General features: G+C 34.6%; 1 long non-coding RNA gene across 2 annotated transcripts; it reads left to right on the plus strand.

Annotated features, from left to right (window-relative positions):
• Positions 1–5,731: 5,731 nt before the first annotated feature.
• LOC129794779 (uncharacterized) lies at positions 5,732–8,810 on the plus strand. Of its 2 annotated transcripts, XR_008751080.1 has the most exons (4): positions 5,732–5,998; positions 6,106–6,179; positions 6,518–6,626; positions 7,520–8,810. It is a non-coding gene; the product is annotated as an uncharacterized LOC129794779 (long non-coding RNA). The 2 variants fall into 2 exon arrangements; XR_008751079.1 differs by having other exon boundaries at positions 5,732–6,179.
• The last annotated feature ends 2,150 nt before the right edge of the window (positions 8,811–10,960 follow it).

The following is a 10,960-nucleotide window of genomic DNA, read 5'->3' on the forward strand; positions in this document are numbered from 1 at the left end:
TTTTGGACAAAATCGTCGACTAAGTGTCCCGATGTTGCATATGTCAATTTTACCCTATGCAACAAAATTTTTAAATTTTCACAAAATTTTGCTAAAATTAAGGAATTAGGTCATTAGTTAGTCCTTTAAAGGACTAAAATATTAAAATTGAAGAGAATGTGTCCCTAATAAACGTATTATGACTAAAAAATAGCGAAAAAAAATTTTATTTTCAACATAACCTCAAATTGCTTCCGGACAATTTTTTATTTAATTTTTAATGTTCAAAAAAGGACATTTAAGGACGAAAAAAATAATTTCACGTAAAAATTATTTTATCGTTTTTGGTGTCAAAACTAAACGATTTTTACAACAGTCCTTAAAATGTAAGGATCTAACGTTCTACGCAGAAAACTTCACCCCCCTAGGGTGAAAGGTAATTAAATAAGCTTTCCAACGGTACCATGGGTGTCACCCTAACTCGACTGTGAGACCCTTAAATGCTTGTCCAAAGGTCCTTAAAATTTTAATTGTTTTTAACTTGTTCAAAGGAGTTGATGTGAGAATGTACGAAGGATGATCCTCTATCGCAGAACAATTTTAACCCATCTCATCTTGTAGGGGAACATAAAAAATAGAAGAATCGCGAGAGAAACTCCCCAATATCCACTGGGATCACATAGAAAAGTGCAGTGAAAGTACAGTCCGGGAAAACATAACCTCAATTTTGGAACAACATTTAAATGAATAGGAGGAACTTCATTGTGTTCTACCAGCGTTGCATCGGGACCTCTTGAGCTTCTTTATAACCTTCCCAACCTTTCCTGCCTACCCGGATGAAGATTTGAATGATTTTTGTTTTACTTTTGTCTTTCCGGACTTCTCGTTGTTGAGTTTTTTTTTCTCTTGGAGTGCTTTCTCTTGGATATGGGCTCAACAGCAGGGCGTTTCCTGTACTTGGGTGGACGTTTTGGATCTACGGGGGCAAAAAGATTCCGATCTGACTCCGCTCCAACTCCCTCTTTGAAATATACAGCATCATCTTCATGTGGACACGTTAATTGTGGGAAACATATTCTGCAACATCTGTGCCATAAGCTTCAGATGTTTCCCTTGGCCAGAAAGGCTGTTGAGCACCACAAGAGGAGCTGATCCGGAGGCTTTGTCATCATCATCATCATCATGCTTGGCCGCCTTTAGGCTGAAATTACATCCATTAAGGATGAATCTACAAAAATGAGAGAGAAATTGAATTCTGGGGCCTTGCGGGAAGCTTCCCAGAAACTCACCTTGAACGTTAAAGTAGGCCCTCGGAAAGCTTTGTTACTTTACACAAAACTGTTGATTACAGTTCCAAGGGAAAGCACTCCAAGAGAAAAAAAAACTCAACAACGAGAAGTCCGGAAAGACAAAAGTTGTAAAGCAAAAATCATTCAAATCTTCATCCGGGTAGGCAGGAAAGGTTGGGAAGGTTATAAAGAAGCTCAAGAGGTCCCGATGCCACGCTGGTCGAACATAATAAAGGTCTTCCTATTCATTTCAATGGTGTTCGAAAATTGAGGTTATGTTTTCCCGGACTGTACTTTCACTGCACTTTTCTATGTGATCCCAGTGGATATTGGGGAGTTTCTCTCGCGATTCTTCTATTTTTTATGTTCCCCTACAAGATGAGATGGGTTAAAATTGTTCTGCGATAGAGGATCATCCTTCATACATTCTCACATCAACTCCTTTAAGGACTTAACGTTCTATGAAAGTGTTTGGGGAGTCTATGAAAGTGTTTAACGAGAAATTAATATAAAGCCAAAGGAATTTACCAAAATCTCAATAAATAAAGGTATACTAACTAATACAACTTCTAATGCCAGGAATCCCACCAAAAAAAACCAATTGTATATTGATATATTGATATATTGTAGCCTGACTTAATATCTATCACCAGTCCGAAAATGAAGAAAATCTATGTCGCCGTTTAGAAGATATGGCCATTTGAAAAATTCTTGAATTTGAAAAGTTCTAAGAGCCATATCTCTTGAACGGCTTATCCGATTTTGCTCAATTTGGTATCAAATTAAAGGTTTTGCAAAACTCTACAACTTTGTCTTAGACGATTTTTCTCTATATCAACGGGAAAATGCTTTTTTAGGCCATTTTCTAAACTCTTGCAAATATGCCTGTTCCAAAAATCCTGGGGTAAAATGGTGAATTGCGTTTTTTGTTTGCTAATCTTAATTTAATGAAATTATTTTAGCAAGGCACTATAATATCTATTGAGAATGAGAGACTTGCGTAGCAATTAAAACTTTTTTTTATATAAAACAAGTACAAAAAATAAAAATTACGTTAAATTTAAGAAATTATCTTTTTTATTTTTTTAGTTTATAAATATTGGAAATAATGAGTGATCAAACATCCCAAATTGTACATAATCGTTTTTATGTACTAATTTATGAAATTTTTTTAAAAAAATTTAAAAAGTCATTTAAAAAAAAAACACCAAATTTACCATTTTGCCCCAAGCGGTATTTTTTACTATCAGTGTTGTACGGAAAAACTCGGATTTTTTTTTGGAAAATTCAGTAGATTCGTGTTTAGCAATAGTTAGTTTGTCTAAAAATGCATTTTGGTCAAAAAAATTGCACAGAATTTCGCCAAAACTTAATTTGTAGTTGAGAGGTCAGAGTAACTTTGAGGTTAGAAAAATTTGTTTTTCCAATAAAAGCCAAAATATTGGATCAATTATTATGAAACTTTCTAGGCTTATGCAGGGTTATGAAGTGCAACTACTGACAAAATTAGACAGATTAGCTCTCACTGCTTCTTAAGATATTAATTTTTATTGTTTTCCGATTCACCATTTTACCCCTATATATAAAAAATTTTTTGAAATTTTTCAAAACGTTCAAAACTGAGCTTTTAAGAGAAATATTTGATCTAATATGAATATTTTATTCGATAAAAAGTTCTTAATTAATCAGATTATCCAGAGTTTTCGAATTATTTGTAAACCTTCATCAGGCATCAAATTTTTACATTTTAGAGGAAAATATTCTGGATAAAGTAGAAAACAATTTATTCTGACCAGATGGGTTTTCCTTTTAGTCTACATACCAACATGGCAGAGGCACACACACACATAATGGGGAAATGTTTGATTATACACGCTAATTAAGTGGCATTCGATGGAGTTGAATGCGTCGTTTGTAGGGGAGAATGCTTCATTTAGTGAATTGGAGAACGTGATTGGGGCAGAAATTTGTTATATTCCAGATGTCAACTTTCCTGAGAGACTAGTGGGTGGTGTTTTGGGGGGTGGAGAAGAGGTGTGTGTGTGTGATTTAATTGGGAGCAAAAGACCTCAAAGGCATATGTAGGAGAAGATGGTCCATTACTTGGCATTTTATGCTCACACAGCCATCAAATGGACACAATTTAGCACCAATTGCACTTTCTTCCGCATCTTCAACACCTCCCTCCCCTTATGCTCATAAAACCACCCTCATTTTTTTGCAAATACACTGCACTCAGCTTAATTGGGGGCGGTGTCATTGCAAAGTCAATGTGCATTTGGGCAAATGCCGTGGAAAAGTCCCATCATCTTGTTCGGATGTTTAATTTTTTTTCTTCTTTTTCTTTTCAACTCATCCCCATTTTGTATGCGGAAGGGGGATTAATTAAATGCGCTGGGGGTTGTTAAATTGAAATGCAGAACGGAGAGTTTTCATATGTAGGTATGTATGTGAAATGATTTATTTTATAATCTGCCTCCCTCTTCCACAGTTCTCCGACAATTTTGCCATTTATATAGCCAGAGCAATATTAATCCAATGATGCACATTCCAGTGGGCAGGATGTGCCGTGAGGATATACATACTCCATATTCCAACCCGCACATCCTTCCGCATCGTCAGTGTGGAGATTCCCCATTTAATTGGGCATTTGATTGTGATAATTTCAATGTTTTGTTTCGTGGTCTATACGTTGGGGATTTTCCTGGGAATTTATTTTCAATTATAAGGTGAGGTTTTCCCTTGAATTATATCCCTTGAAAAACCACATAAAATTGTAAATTCATGAATTTTGATTGAGCAGATTGAACTAAACATAATTTTTGGGACATTTTTGGCAAAAAAAAAAAAACCAAATTCAAAAATTTTTAGTTTTTCGTCCTTCCTGATCCTGTGAGTCCTTGGGAATATCCTTTTGTGGTCTCAAAATGATCAGGGATTGTAGAGACATTAGTCTGTATTACTTTGGATTCATTATTAAAAAAAAATCTACAAAATGAAACGTTTTTAATTTCGAGTCTTTGGGTCAGCGTATGACCCAATGGTCCTTAAGGGGTTAAACAAGGACTTCAGTTTTGAATTATCTGCCTAAAATATTTGTTTCTACACTATTCTCAGTGTTTAAAAAAATCCTAATTATTAGCTGTGTTTCTTTCAGACACAGCTTTTGTGTACCGAGCAAAATCGAAAGTCGTCAGATCGGGCTCAAACTTGGGATGAGCACGAATTAGGGTCCCCACATTCCAAAAAACGTATGCGCCAAAAATTTTTTTTTCCGGCCGTCCGTCCGGCCGTCCGGCCGGAGTACAACGCTTAATTGCGAGAGAACGGTGATAGATAGAGACTTGCGGTAAACGGCAAAGTTTAAAAGTCGACTGGAAGACGTCAGATTATGACGTCAAATTTTACCCCCCACCCCCGCGTCCGCCATTTTGAATAACCTCAAAATTTTGTTTTCGCTATATCTCAGCCCCTGTAATAGCTAAAAATCTGAAATTTTGATATGTTGTAGGGGTCATCAAGAGCTTTCCAACGATACCTCATTTTCGAAAATCGGTCAAGCCGTTTAGTCAATATGGCCGCCACAATTTTTCATCCAAAATCGACCATAACTCGAAAACGGCTTGACCGATTTTGATCAACCCGGGGTCAAATAAAAGATCTCAACAAACCCTACAACTCTCTAGAACATCAGAAGTTTCAAAAGTGACCGCTAGAGGGCCAAAAATCAAAAACAAAATTTTCGATGAGTTTTCGATGAATATCTCGAAAACGCAATTATCGATTTGCTTCATTTTTTGATATGTTATAGCTGACTATATTATCTAGCTTCATGCCAAAAATGAAGAAAATCTATGTCGCCGTTCTCGAGATATAGCCTTCCAAAGTTGGCATGTCATATCTCGGGTTCTACAAGTCCGATCTTGATCAACTCAAGCGCAAATGAAAGGTTTCGAGAAACCCTACAAATGTCTAGAACATTGCAACTTCGAGAAATGACCGCAAGAGGCGCTAAAATCGAAAACAAAGTTTTCGAAAATTTCGAACTCGAATTTTTCGAAAATGGCGACATAAATTTTTTTCATTTTTCGATATGTTATAGCTGACTTCAAGACCTTTCAAACAAAAAAAAATTTATGAAAATCTATGGATCCGTTCTCGAGATATGGCCTTCTAAAGATTTCTTAGGGTATGACTTTTCAACTTTTCCCCACTATGCGTGTATTTAAATTAATTTGCGTTATAGTTTGCTCTCACAAAATTGGTACACTGAAAGAAACACAGCTCTCGTAAGCTTGGTCAGCTTACCAGTACATTTTTTCTTTAAATTTCAATTGTATTTATTTATTTCAAAATTTCATGAAATTTTGATGTCTAATATAAATTGTTTCATATAGGTATGTTTCTTAATGAATAATATTTCAAAATAAATTAATTAAATTCCCTTTGTCATGGGAAAAAAATTGTGAAAATTCCAGAAAAGCAGTGAAAAACCCAAAATTTTCACTGAAGGAATTAATTGAAAGTGTTGTGCGGAGTGTGAACTTCGTGCGAGCAACAGTGAAATCTTGGAAATTTTCCTTATTTTCACGTGTTAGCCACTGCCTTACGTTTCCGGAAGCTCCTCATATTCCTATAAGGAAAATAAGTCTGGAATTCATTCCAGCATACGAAGGAGGAAAGGATTCAATTCTACCAACTATCCTGCCACCATAGCCTTCGAACCGGATGTGCTAAAATCATAAATTCTTTTATTTCTTATTTCTTTTAGTTATTTATTTCTTACCTTCAAGGTACCTGTGAAAACTAATAAATTCTTTATGGTTTATATTTTAAGGTACGCAGAGTACGACGAGAAAGAGCAAGAGGACGATATCATCTTAAATAGAATTTTCATTCTATTCTTTCAAGGTATTTTTGACAGAATTTTTATTAAAAATTCAACGTTTTGGACAATTTAAATTCTTTCTCAGGTTTAGAATAACAACAATGTTGAAGACAATCCCCTGAGAAAGAATTAAAATTGACCAAGACGTCGTTTCTTCATAAAATTCTTTGAATTGGAAAATTCTAATCGGCTCGATGGTTCTTTACCTTTTGAGATTTTTAAAAATTTACAATTAACATTACTTCATTAACTTTTGACAATTATTCTAACGATTAAGCTTTTAATGTCGTGTAAAACACTTTTTCTAATTTTCTTTTTTCGTTTATTTTCTTATTCTGCAAATAACTTGCCTTAATTTTAGGGTATTTAGGCACCAGAAGGACCTAAAGGCATTTTCTGGCTACGCATCTGAGGTCTAAGATGGGATATCTGATTGGAAAATACAGATTCATGTTGGGAGACACGAAAAGGTAAAAATTAAATCTTTTTCAATTAAATTCTAATTTAACTGATAAATCAAATTACAACACATTATTATTAGTTTGCATTATTACTGGCTTTTCTCAAACTTTCCCTTAAAAAAAACTAAACAGAAAAATCTTGAATTTAATAGATTTTAAACTGATTTTTCTTTTCAAAATGAAAAGGGAAATGTTATGCAAGAATAAAATAGGCTAAATCTTCTCACAATATTTCCAAACGAGTGATTAAATTTAATCTAAATTTATCAAGGGGAGTTTATCTGAACGAAATTATTTGGATCTTCGGATGATTCACTAAGGAAATTCAAATATTGGGCCTAATTCAGCGACCAAGAAGAAACCCTTGAAATCTTTGAATTTTGTACTGAAATTTCAAGATTTCAAGCGAATTTTAAGGGTTTCTTGGTCGCTGAATAAGGCCCATTAGTCTAATTCATGCATAAAAAGACTTAAATCAACGCGAAAAGTAGTAAATTCAAGTCGATAAATATTTGGTTTTCAGTCCCAAAACAAGGATTGAGGAACAAAACTTAAAAAAAAATCATTAAAGCCTAAACTGAGCAAATTTAAACTGAAAAATAGTAAATTTATGTAAAAAAAAGGTAGTAAATTGAACCCAAAGAAAGATTAAATTCAAACCAAAAAGTCCTAAATACGTTTTTGGATTTTTTCGATTTTGATTTGTTCGGTTTTTAGCAAAAGATGTTTATTGTCAAGTCAAATATTGAAATCTTCGGAAATATTCGAATGATTCGCTTAAAAAATCAAAATATTGGCCAGATAATCACCCCTTGGAATTTATACTTACCTTCATTTTGAAGTTAAAAAAAAGCGAGAAAAAATATGTTTTTGTCTCTTTTTAATAAATTTTCTCATTTCAGGTAATATTCTGCAGATTCCTTGGCACTAGTCCACTGAGAGGAGACGTAGAGTGAGAGATCCTTTTTTGGGGGTTGTTGAAAAACTTTGCTCTTTGATATGAATTCCACAAAGACGCGTATTCATGTGAGATTGCTGCCCCCTCCCCCTCTTGCAGAGGACGTGCACGTGAGATTTATGAGGCACCAAAAGGTGCGATGATGCTCCTTATTAGAGGCTCAATGTGATGGTGTTGGTAAAGAAAAAGGAGTTATAATAATTAATGGCAACACAACGTCCCGTGAAGGTGGAGCATCTCCAAAAGAAGTGCGTCACTCCACGAGTGATTTAAGTTAATTAAAAATATGATAATGAAGACGCACCAGAAAATCCAACAGGGCACGCGGGATGAAACGGAAAAACTCATTCAGAATAATAAATATGTAATTTCACCTCGAGAGTGGTGTGGACCAACCCTGTGGGATTTGTCACACCAATGAAATGTTTATCATTTTCCACGTGGGCTCCGTGGAGGTCGAGATGATTGAAAATTCACCAGATATTCCGGGGCACGTCGTGACGATTTTATGTCTCTGGCCTTATGGTCGTTTTTTTCTCTCTCTCTCTCTCTGCCATCTCCTCCTCATCTTGCCATATCCTGCGGAGTATAGGACTTGACTATGTACGATGGGGTTGGGGGTGGAAGGTTTTTGTGGCTATAAAACAGAAAAATGCAATTTGGTAGCGAGAAAATCAACCCCTTTCGCTCTACTACAAAATCCCCTGCAGAATTCTTGGAGGAAAAAACCTTGTCGCTCTGGGTGTGTCATCCGAGATGAATTCATCGAGAATTCAGCACCTTAATCAATTTTTCACGTGCCTTTCGACCGAGGAAGTGTTTTTCCACACACACCACCAGCCACCACCAGCCACCACCCGCCACCAACAGCCACCATCAGGAGCCCCACAGAAATAAAGTCAACAATTTAGACGCCCCCAGTGTGGAAGGAAAACTCCGGGGGTGTCATGAATGAATTTATGCAGAAAACATCGTCTTTTTCGCGAAACAACCCCACACTCTCAAGAAAAAAAAAAAACAAGGGGATGATATCTGGCACACTTTAGGGGAAAATGTTGAATATATGCCCATTGCCCAATTCTCCATGATTTATTCATTTTTAGGGCTGAAAATCAACAATATATTTACTATAGATTTCCATTTAAGGGAGAAATTGTTTTTTTTCTAATTCTTTATTAATTTCTTTGAAAAGTCCATGGCCCAATAGATAGATCCAAAAGGTTGCCAGTTCGAGTACACAGGTCACTTTGTAGAAAGTCTAGAAAGAAATAAATAGACGTAAAATTAAGGTAAATTCTGAAAGATTAAGATTGAAGAGGAATTTCGTAAAACGTGTTTAAATGAACATTTAAGCTTATAAATCATAAAAAAATGTCAAAATGTGACAGTAAAAAGTCAGTAATAATTTTTTAATTATAATTTTGTTTTAATTTATCGATAATTTGCTTGAGGTTTTAAGAAATTTCATAATATTCGTAATGCAAAAACTCCGTAATAGTGTAAAAATTTTTTAAATTTAAATAACAAAAAAAGTTTATTCATTTTCTCATTCAATGTTTTGATTATGTCTGAAAATAAACCAAAAATCAATGAAAAAACAAGAAATTGTCAATTAATCTTCCTAATTTCCCATAAGATTGACTTGAAAATCCTATAAAGCTGTCAAATATTTGCAAAGAATGACGTCACTTTTCCGTTTTTTTTTTCCTTTTCAATTCCTGAAACATGCGCGTTGATGTTTCGTTAGTATTATAAAAAAAATTATGAAAATCTTCAAAGAAATATCAGCTCAAAACCTACATTCATGACACGAGAGAATTCTAAAAAAAAATATATAAACAAAAAAAAATCGAAAGAGAACGTGAAAGGGTTAAAGAGATAAAAGACATACGGTGACGTCATTTTTTGAGTTTTTTGAGCAAGTGTTTGAAAGTTTTTACTCAGCTGATTCTAATAAAAGATGATAAGTTTGCTTGGATTTTTTTTCATTCAGGTTATTAAAAGAATTCTACATTTATTCAGAGAATTTCATCAACCTTCTTCAGGTAGGTATGTACAAAAATTATGGATAAAATTAAAATATTTTTGTTTTTAATAATTCCTATCTAAAATATCAATTAAAGTTTAAGTTTCTATCAAGTTCTAGCAAAAATATTAAAAACTCTTTATTCTTTTATTTATTTATTCTTTTTTTTTTAATATTTCTAACAATAAGAACGTAAATATTCATTTAAAAATCTTTTTAAAAAAAAAATACCTAAAAGGACATAAGAAAGCCAGTTAGCTGTTTTCCTCCTCTAACTAGTTTGGCGTGATATTGAAAATGCACCACGCAAAAAATACAAGAAAATATCTACAATTTCCCTTTTGGTTGATTCCTTTTGGCTCACCCGCCCCTTGAAGTTTTTTCTCCCTATAGAAGATGGGGGCTTCACCTTCCCCATGAAAGTGAGATGTTTAGGATTTTTCGCATGTGAGCCAAAATTCAACGAGTTGCTCCGCATGTGACACCCAAAATAGGACTTTTTCGCCAAAAACTTTGTGAGACAATCTCACCACCTTTTGGTGGGGGCCACAGAGCGGCGGGGGAGAGAGCTGGAGAGGACTTTCTGAGGATAGAGATTCAATAAGAAATACATTTATTAAAACAGCAGATGTTGCCGATAGGATGGTGCCAGAAATCGTCTTCATGCATCTGGCGGCTGATTTTTTGCTTCGCCTTTACCATCTCTATACTGGGAAATTTTCCAGGGGGTGTGGCACCGGGGAGTGGTAGAAGTTTCTTCCAACAAGATTTTCCACACACCCCCCTTTCCGCCATAATTTGGCCTGCCTATGATTTCCCAGCGTTTTAGAAAGAAGCTCAGAATTTTCTATATTGTTTGTACCTTTGCTGATGAGCGGGGAGCTTTTCCAAAGCTTTCGTCAAAAAAAAATTACAAGATATTGTAATTAATCGAAAAAATCTTTTCAAAATTCATCATGGTCTATAAAACTACAAAATGCTAGCCTTTGTTGAAATTTCCTAGAAATGACGTTTATTTTAAAATTTTGACATTAACCCTTTAAGGTTTTTTGGATCATACGCTGACCCAAACGTGAAACATTTTATTTTTTCAATTATTTATGAATACAATTGTTTTTTTCTATGTTACAAATGCATCAAATTCACGCATAAGGGGTCAAAGAAGACGTTCTGAGTGAGAAAAGTCCTCTAAAAAAATTCATAGAATAAAAATCGCGATAAAAGAGCGCATGTTTCAATGTTTTTATGTTTCACGTTGGACGTTAAAGGGTTAACAAACATCAATTTGTATTCATTTTCCACGCTCTGGTTATTTATCTTTTTCACGGGATGAAATTCAAAATATCCTTGCTCTCACTT

This window comes from Lutzomyia longipalpis, chromosome 4 (genome assembly GCF_024334085.1).
Source record: "Lutzomyia longipalpis isolate SR_M1_2022 chromosome 4, ASM2433408v1".
Taxonomy (NCBI): Eukaryota; Metazoa; Arthropoda; class Insecta; order Diptera; family Psychodidae; genus Lutzomyia; species Lutzomyia longipalpis.